We start from the raw sequence: 10,069 nt of genomic DNA, 5'->3' as shown, positions 1-10,069 counted from the left end.
TGCCAGCCACTGCAAAGCTCAAGTCCATGTAAGCAAGGATGAAGCTTCCCCCTGGGAGCAGAAGGATGAAGGCAGATGCAGAGGTGACGCGTGTTGCACCCACACCCTGTCCTTCCCCAGGACAGGAATGCACAGCCATGCATACAGCACTGATGCTTGGAAGCATGATTTGCATAGGCATTGTCTGCCGAAGTCCAAGTGATAAAAAACCTGGTTCTCGAGTTTCCAGCTTCCTTTTCAGTGCTACTTCAATTCAATGGCCACACTGGTGAATGCCAGAAGTTCTTTGGCAGCCATCCTCCTTTGGACTGCCCCGGTCCCTGCAGCAGGGAAGGCAGGATTTCCTCCACCTCAGCACGTTGGCTTCAGCTCTTCTCATCAAGTGTTCCGCTGCTCTGTATGCTCGGTTTTGGTGAGCCAACAAATGAACACACCGTGCTCCAGACACGGGCTGCGGGCGCCTGAAGACATAGCAGTCTGGAGCAGACCAGCAGCTTCCAGCTATGCCCAGTGACACCCCTCCAGCCCCTCGCACCACCCAACAGAGTTCTCATTTGGGTGCAGCTCTCTGCTGGGCCTCTCCTCTGCTGCTGGTTAGAAAGTACCTTACTTCCCAGCCCGGGCTTGCTCCTGCTTTCAGTCCATCTGTCATCTCCTAAGCTTTGTCTTTCGGCTCAGCTCACACTCCAAACTCCTGTTGTTCACTGGCTATAAATACATAGGAAGGTAACTGGACCCTTCTTAGCATCTCCTTTGCCAGAAAGAAAAGACCAAGCTGGATTAGCAGCCCTTTCCCCATGTGTGCTGCGGCCCAAAACTGTCTCTGTTAAACATGCCAGCCAAAGTAAGGTGAGTTGTTTCAGAAAAGGCTGAAGCCCCTGTGCCGACATGCATGGCTCAAACTGGAAATACAGCACCAACCCCTTTCCAACTGGGAGCACAACGCCTGAGGTTCTGAGGATAACTGGCACACCAAGATTACCCCACCTTGGCCCCTGGTGCCAATGGTGTCCTCACCCAAAGCAGCCCTGCAGCAACCCAAGCAAGGTTTGAGAGCAAGAAGTCACTTCCTGCATGTAGGCACTTCCCTTTGCCTCTTGGTACTGTGAGAATGCAGCCCAGCTCTACAGGCTTTGTGCTAGCTGTGCTGCTGCTGCACGAGGTGTAAGAGCCCTCTCCTCTGTCACCACATGGCCACCACCTAACTACGTGGTACACAGGAATGCTTGCCTGCTCAGTTAAAGCACATGGACAAGTGCAAGTTTTTCTCAACTCATTGAGTTGAGAAATTTCATTCGATGGGATTGGAAATGAAAGGGGTTGAAACTGTCCTCTTTGGGCTTGCAAGGAACTTAAGCCAGCCAGTTCTCACCAAGCAGCCCACAGTACCCAAACTGGTTGTGAGTAACAATGGTTAACAATGGTCTGAATGACCAAGAGGAGAAGGTTGATTTCTTCATCTGCCAGAATTGTGACTCAGAAGTGAATTGAAATCACAACTTTCACAAATCACTAGGATGTCTTTTGTCTCTGCAACCGTTTGTACTGGAGCATATTTCAACACTTGCCAAGTGCAGCTGCTTCATGTTTACCGTAAGCAATAAATAAATTCAGAACATCACTACTCTGAAGACCTCTGAGTTCTACACAGTGACAGTAAAACCCATACATACTACGAACCCCAAAAGTATATGTTTAAGCAGCAGGTGGCTTTGGTTTGCCTTCAGTTGTTGAGCGTGGTGCTCAGCAAGAACTCTGCACCCCAGAAGCCGTTACAGAAAAATTAAGAGTCCATCAGAAGCAAAGCGACCGCGCTGTTTGAACATTCGGTATCTCCACGCTGCTCCTTGCAGCACCTGACCAGCTTTCATGCTGGAAGCACGGCTGGATGAAAGAACTTTCCTCCCACCTGCCAGCTAGAAAGGCAGTTCAGCATGCCCACATCCACAGCAGCCCCCTGCACAGCCCGGCACGCAGGTGCTGCTGCTGGGTACCCCTCAGGATCCATACAGCACCCGCAGCAGCTCTGTGTGCCAGGGCTTCTGCCAGCCTCCTGCACTTCCTCACCATGCAGCCCTGCACTCTCCTTCTGCTTTACTGCAAGAGATCCATTCAGCAGCCAATTAATTAGCAGCACCTAATAGGTGCCGCCAGGCATCCCGCAGGCTATTTTTGCAGCCCGCCATGCCGTGAGACAAATGACCGGAGGCTCAGCACGACACCTGATGACTTGCAGCTATTTCAACTGTGCTCTAATCTCATTGCCCAGGTTTAGCTGTGCTGTCTGAAGTCATTCGGTGCACCAGCTCTCCTGGGCAGTTCTCTGCTTGTTTTCCCTTCCTTACCTATTTCTTTATTAAATACTTACTGTTCTTTGTTAGTCCACGTTCAGATTTAAATCCTCCAGGAAGGGGGGGATTTTGTTATCAGTCACACTCATTGCATAGTTTTGATGCAGTCGGTAGCTAAATACTTCTTTCTCTTGTCATGAAAACAACCAAGTTGTGGTTCTGTTTGTTGTCTGTTGTTTGCTTGTTGTAGATTCCCAATCAACCCACATTTACCTACAAGGCATTTCCCCTTCACAATACTTACAGCAATGTGAAAGAAAGCACCATCGCTAAGAAACACTAATTTCCTGTTCACAGCAGCCTGGCTGACTAACGAGGGTTTTGTAACAGCCTTCCAAGTTCCCTTTCCTCAATAGGACACTACATGCACAAAAGAACTTACTGTGCATTTTGCTGGACCCGGTGCAGAAGCAACAAACAAAACCTGCAAGCAGCACAGATATCAATTCGATAAGAAACTCAGCTGAGTGAGGTTAAATCCATGGTGCAACTTGACCTTGCCAGGAGGCACAGCAAGCAGGCACTGCCGCCACCAATTATGGTGTTTTACCTTGCTTTTTTCCCTGTTAACACAGTTAGCTAGCCTCGAGGGGAGCGCATTCCATGCACGGAAAAGGCCATGCCACATGTGGACATAACAGAACACACTTCAAAAGTGGGTTTTATGGTGTCGCACTTTTATGCTCCAGGTACAGTGTGTTTCCCAGATTTGAGTGCTTCTCTGGGAAGCATGGAGCCAGCACCTTAAGGGCCAGAACAGGCTCAGCAGGCCTCACCGAGCCAACAGTTCCAGCCAAGAAAGAGCCACAGGTTCCACCTGCACCAAAACATAGGTATGGCTCTGAGCCAAGAGGGACCAGCAGTCCCTGCTTGGGAAGGAGAGGTGAGAACAGACAGCCACCTTCACCCATGACAGAAGGACCTTGGCTGACAAATCCCAGAATGGTTTGGGTTGGAAGGAACCTCAAAGCCCACCCAACCAGCCCTGTCATGGGCTGGCTGCTCCCCAGCAGCTCAGGCTGCCCAGGGCCCCATCCGTAGCACTGTGCACCTTCAGGGACGGGGCACCCACAGCTCCCCAGAGTCACACTGTCACACCACTTCATGTCTAGATCCTGTGTTGCACAGCAGGGATTTCTTTGCAGCTGTATGACAAAGATTCTAATAATTTTAAGCATTTTAGTGTTCATTCGTGTGATATTTCAACAGGGAACACGTCACTGGAGGCAGGCAGGTGGCCCAGCAGCACCCTGGTGCCCCAGCATCCCCTGCTGGCTGCAGGTGGGCAGGAATTTACCTACAACTAAGCATCACCTCTAAACTCAAAGCTCAAACTCAGGTGCATCGTCACCCCATGTTTATACAAACATCAATCATCTAAATCTCCAGTTCTCTGGTGTTTTATATAATGTTTACAAAGGAACTCGAAACCCCAAATACTGCCCCAGGACAGACTCCCTTCCTGTAGCAGTGTACCATCAGCTCCACCACAGAGCACCCACAGAAGGGCAGCACCATCCCCTTGTACCCCAGGCAACCCCAGAGCACTGAGGGGAAAAGGCCCTCCAGACCTACTGCAGGAAAAGGCCCTTCTCCCTGTGGGGCTGATGGATAAGCCAGGGAACTACTACCCCAAAGGTTTTCCCTTCCTCACAGGAGAAAGTGAAATCAGTGCTGTGATGTGCATTAAGGATGATTGCAGGCATCACACCCCAGAGAAGCACAGCTGCGTGTGCAGCTCAGCGGCAGCTCTGGGAGGTGCAGGCATTAGCTGCTGTCCATCCACATCCCCAGCCATCACACAGCCAAGGAAGCATGTGGTCTAAACGATTAACCAGCCAACGTAGAACACAGTGCTCCTGTCCATACAAGGTGCTGAGTTGTGTATTAACGCTTGCTATGATAAATTATAGCTACAGATTTTCCAACCCATGATCATTTCCCAACATAGAGATGGAACTGCTCACATCCCTGAGCACTTCACATGCAAGTCTGCTCAATTTGCTCTTTCCTTACATACTAAAAATGAAGTGGAGGTATAATCCAAAGTCATCTTTCTTCTTTCCTATGTTGTGTACAACTTCTCTCTCCCTCGTGCCAAAGAAAATTAGGGAGAAAGAAGGAAATGTGCCCAAAGGAAAGCCATGCCTGCTCTAGTTTTCTGGTTCAACCTGGGGACTGTGGTGAATCCATCGAGGTGAAAATTGTTGCACTGAGAAACTGCTTTTTCTGGTGTAAGTCATCATTGCAGACACATACACACAGAAGCATTTCTGCAAACTCACTTTGCAGGGCAATAAAAGGGCTGTGTTCCTATGGTGATAAACCTAAAGTCAATTAATGGCTTTTTCTGACCAGGAGGTGAAGTATGTGTTTCATTTTGTAAAGGATCCCTTCACAGCAGCAAATTGAAGTGAGCACAAATGCAGGTTTCTGATACACTACTTAATCTCTAATGTTAACAGAATGTTTAAAGAAACAGCACTGTCCCAAGAAGGCTTTTACATGCATCTTCTCTCCATCAGCATTAAAACCCTAGTAAAGAGCTTGTACTGCACAGAAAGGAGGATGAGATCCGCCCCTTTTTTGGTTGTCCAGCAATAACTGATTCCAAACAAGGCACTACTTCCTCTCAGCCCAGTCTGAGAGCAAATGTATACATTTCTCTTCAGTCCACCACTTCATGCTAGTGAAAATCAGTTTTCATTGCTGGTTCCAAACCCACAGTAGTGCAGGCATTAATTATAGAGATTTCAAGGTCACAGTCCTCTTTCAGCACCCCCAGTGCAAGAGAGCTCTACTCCAGGCCAGGTTAAAATGCACATAATAACAAGCTTTCTCCAACACTGTGTCAATGACACCCACCTCCCTTCAGTTGGGAAGAGGTGTGAGGCAGTGACTTACTTTGCACAGCGGGGAGCAGCAGTAGCCAGACACATCCAAGGCGTTGGGCTCCTTCCGCACGGCCATAGCGAGAGCGCCTCTTGCCATGTCACATGGTCATCACAGGGGGCTGTCAACAAGAAAGGAGGCAGAACTGTGGGTTTCCCTATCTCCCTCCAGCCTCAGGATGCCTATGAATATCACACAGGCTTGCGCATGCCTTGCAATCTGGTGTTCTGTTCCAAGCCCATCCAATGGCTGGGGTATGGCAGGTACAAACCCATGGTTTGCACCACTCCAAGAACCAGGGGACGTGTGGGCACGTGGGCAATGGACAGCAAGTGTAGCTCAGAATAATGGTGGAAATGGGGAATGTGTGGGCAAAATATTGGCATTTTTGTGGATCCAAGCAGGCAGAGCTGTGGAATTCTGCTGCATGTGGGGAAGGAGAACTTAAACAAACATTGTTTGGCTTCACAACATAGTTACAACAGACAGGCGACAGGAAATCTTGGTGGGTATCTTGTTTTAATGTAAAACAAGAAGCACTACTTAATTTGGTTTTGTAAAAACAGAGAGAATCCTGTCTGAAAAGGAGACAAATCTCAGATATGGTTTTCTTTGAAAGACACAGGTTATCTGAGATCCATGCTAGGGGCTTTGAGAGGGAAAATTTTGTTTACAAAGCAAAAGTGCTGAATACAACATCAATTTCTTTAATGGAAAAGTCATCATGCATGTGCCCATGTGTCCTGGTATCCCAGTTCCTGTTGAACCTGTATCATCTTAGTGCTTTACATGGACAACCCACTGCTATCACAGAGAAACAAAATTGTAGGGTTAGAAAGGACCTCTGAAGATCATCTCGTCCAACCCCCGCTAAAGGAAAACCTTACAGGTTTTGGAGGGTTTCAGATATCTCCAGAGAAGGAGAGTTCACATCCTCTGGAGCATCCTGCTCCAGTGCATTGTTATTTTCATATTAAAGAAGTTCTTTCTCATATTCAGATGGAACTTCCTTTGTATTTGCCCCTTGTCCTTTAACTGGGCACCCCTGAAGAAAGCCTGGTCCCATCCATTTCACTCCCACCCTCTAGGTATTTACAGGCACTAATAAGATCCCCCCTGTCTTCCCTCCTTCAAGCTGAACAGCCCCAGGTCTCTCAGCTTTCCCTCTTACAGGAGATGCTCCAGGCCCTCATCATCTTTGTAGTTCTCCACTGGATTCTCTCCAGCAGTTTCTTGTCTTTCTTAAACTGAGGAGCCCAGAATTGACACGGTGCTCCAGTTGTGGCCTCCCCAAGGAAGAGCAGAGAGGGAGGAGGACTTACGGTATGTGGGTTCCCAGCCAACATTTCTGGTCCCAGGTCAGGCTGGACAGGGCTCTGATGGAGCTGTAGGCAGCCCTGCTCATTGCAGGGGAGTTGGATCAGACGACCTTTAAGAGTTCTTTGCAACTTGAACAATTCTGTCATTCTCTGATTTCTGCAGCAGCCCCCATCAGTCGCTGCAGCAAGACATAACCCTCTCCAGCTTCTCACCCTTTCTTCCCCACAGAGGATATAATTCCTGGCAAAGCAAAGCTACCCCCACAAAACAGCTTTGTGATATCTTAGACCACTACAACTTGTCCCCACTAGCTTGTTGGACGGCTGCCATGAGCTCACCAATCCCCTATGGGACATGACCCAGCATCAGCTGACCCATGTTCTTGCTCAGGGCACCCCTGTCTCCAACCAGGGTTACAGCCAGTTCAATTCTGACGTTTAACATCAATACAAACAAACGCATTAATGACCACTTTTATCTATAGCCAGATTTTGGCTAGGTAATGGCAACGACACAGTCTGCGACTAACATTCATCATTCAAGACCCAAAAAATCCCATCAGTGTTTCTATTGCCTGCCCCCAATATAAGATACTACCAATGCAGGGCTACAGCACCAATCTGCATGGCAGGGATGTGCATCACGTGCTGGTCAGGAGGTCTCAGGCTTATCAGTATCGGCCTGGTCAGTTCCCTCCTTCCCCCTGCACAGTGGTGGCATTGCATGTGGCTCAATAGATGCTTTCTGGGTTTTGGGACGAGCATGTTTCTCACAGTGCTCTGTCGGCACCCTGAGTACACAAAGGGGATTTTTGCCTCTCTGAAGCAGAGCATTTTCAGAACAACAGGGCTCACTTCAGACTCCTTAAACTTTGATCAGAGCAGGGACAATAAATCTGATTGCTTTTCAACTGCAAAATAGAAACTTCATAAAAATAACACTGAATTTTTCACATACCCTTGTCTTTATCAGGAGAGCAATCTGGTCAGTAAGATACAACCACCAGCACAAACAGGATCCCAAACATATTTAAAGAGCAAAGAGCCTCTCTCTGTAGTCGGGTGACAATGGTGCTTCATTTGGATCTGCTTTCCAAATACTTACACAGCATCCCCTTCCAATCACAACATGCCACTTTGAAATGCCAGTATCACTTAGCTCCTGAGTCTATCAGACCATGAAACAATAAACCCAGAGATACAAAAATAACTCAGATACCTACTTTAGCACCCAGTCGAGTTGGCAGGTGTTATCCTGATGGCTCCGTGGCAAAAGCATCCTCAGAAGTGCCATATCTTGACCTTTGTGCAGCAGGCGTCATGAAGCCGATCTCCAGAAACCACAGTGTCTTCCCAAAAGGTGCTAATATTAACTATAGCCCTTTGTTTCTTTGCACTCAAGGTTTCTCCCTGTCAGCTTTCTGGCATTTGCCAGTGTGGTGCACGCTTTATTGGGCAGATATTGAGCTGCAAATTCCTTCATACTTCTCTATCCGCAGCATTCTGCAGCTAAAGCACTAACCAGCCAGCAGATGAAAATGCCACTTGCTGCTTATTCCTGCTGCAGTTTGTTGAATTAAAACCTCTTTGTTTGCAAGCTGTAAACAAATTCTTCTTAATCTTTCAATAAAAAATGTCAATTATGCTCTCTAACAATGAAACTTCACTGCAGTGAAAGAAGGCATTGCTATTGCTCTAATCATGATAACATATCAGCTGCTTTTAGAGTCAATTCCTTTTTGTGCAAAATGTAATGACCGTGCAATTATTCACATTTCAGACTAACAGACCTACAGTGCTACTCCCCTGCTCTTCAAACACAGCCTTGAAAGCAACAGAAAAGTCTCTAGAGTAGAGGTTCCGAGCTCAGAACGCAAACACCTTTAAAATTCATTCAGTACAGCCAGTCTCGGGCCCACGTTAAACACAGCTACTTCAGTGGAGAGCCAAAAAAGAAAGCCAGATCTTCAGCTCATTGTTGCAGGCACTTCTCAGGCCCATGGCCTTCATTTGGCTTTGCTGGGGGCCGTGTTTATCTGCAGCTTCCCCGTCTCTCTCCAGTTTCGGTGCATTTCCTGCAGAATTGCTGGCCACAGCAGATGTGCCCTTCGGGCATTTCAACTTTTTTTTTTCTCATGCCACTATTTATCCCATTTGTTTCCAGAATCAGCCGCAGCTCCCAAATCAGCATCTGTAACTTTCCGCTGTGAAGCATTCAGGACACGCCTGCTGGGAAAGCTTCCTCCTCCTTCACCTGCTCAGCCCCTCACCGACTCCTGCTTCCATGCCCTCCTGCCGTCCATTTTCTCTTCCTGCAGAGAGCTCCCCCCTACAACACAGTTGTCCATCAGCAGCTGATCTGCTCCATTAACTACTCGTGCCCCAACAACCATTCTCGCCATCCTAACCATGCTCTCTGTATGTTGGCATGCATCCACAGCCAGAGCAGCCTCGGTTCGGCCATAAGGTGCCTTTCCCCCATTGTCGAGACAGTGTGTGCCTCCAGCTGTCTGTACCAGCCCAGGACGGTCTCTGCGGCTCCCAGGAGGGGCCACAGTTGGCAGTGAGGGGGACAATCCTCTCCAGCAACCTCATGGGAGTTCTCCTGGTCCCATAGTTAGACAGATGGCCCAGTATGACGACCATATGGCTGCCCTATAGGAAAGGGGACTTCCCAGGGCCTCTCCAGGTGCACAGAAACCTTTGGCAAGCCAAAGTTACATATAGCAGGCACAAAAATATTGCACTGAATCAACAGTACTGGTGTTCTGAGAGTTGAATCCTGGTATTTTGTATATGCCCAAGGTTGGGTGCAACCTCGCACTTCTGAGTCCCAAGGAGAAGGGTTCTGGTACAACAACCACCCTGCTCCTCCTTCCTCTTTTATCCTGCTCACAAAACAATACAAATCTGAGCCAAATGACTTAGTTACTTCCCTTAATTGTCCTTGCAATTTGCCGCTTGTAACACATCACATCTTGTATTGCTGTTACCTTTTTCCCCCATTACTGTGACTTAAAGTTGCTCCAAACTGCAGTAACAAATCTATGGGGTTCTGACTGCTGATGTGCCATACTCCTCTCACATCCCTCCCTTCTTCTCCAAACAGCTTTTATCCTTTCCAACAAAAAGGAAAACAGATAAGGTGGCAGTGAAACAGACTGTCTTCCTCCACTCCTACCCACTCCCAAGACAAAATCAAAACACACTGGCACTTCTCTCTCAGATAGGAATTGACCATCACCTTTACACATTTTTAATGTGTGCCTACAGTGTACTGGGATCAACAAGAGAGGAGAAAACATTAATTAAACTTTTGGTATTTTTATACACCCACAGACTGGAGGCAGTGCTGGGGCAAAGCAGGCACTGATTTTCCTGCCTCTGCACATCACAAACAGGATTTTCACACTTAAGTGCAGGAATAGTTTTGTATTTTTGTTTGCTTGTGGGTTGCTTTTGGTTGGTTTGTTTATTGTTTATTATTTTTTAAGAATCGCTTGACAA

This window comes from Meleagris gallopavo, chromosome 8 (genome assembly GCF_000146605.3).
Source record: "Meleagris gallopavo isolate NT-WF06-2002-E0010 breed Aviagen turkey brand Nicholas breeding stock chromosome 8, Turkey_5.1, whole genome shotgun sequence".
NCBI lineage: Eukaryota > Metazoa > Chordata > Aves > Galliformes > Phasianidae > Meleagris > Meleagris gallopavo.
The sequence above is the reverse complement of the archived record's forward strand: the minus strand, read 5'-3'. Positions refer to the sequence as shown.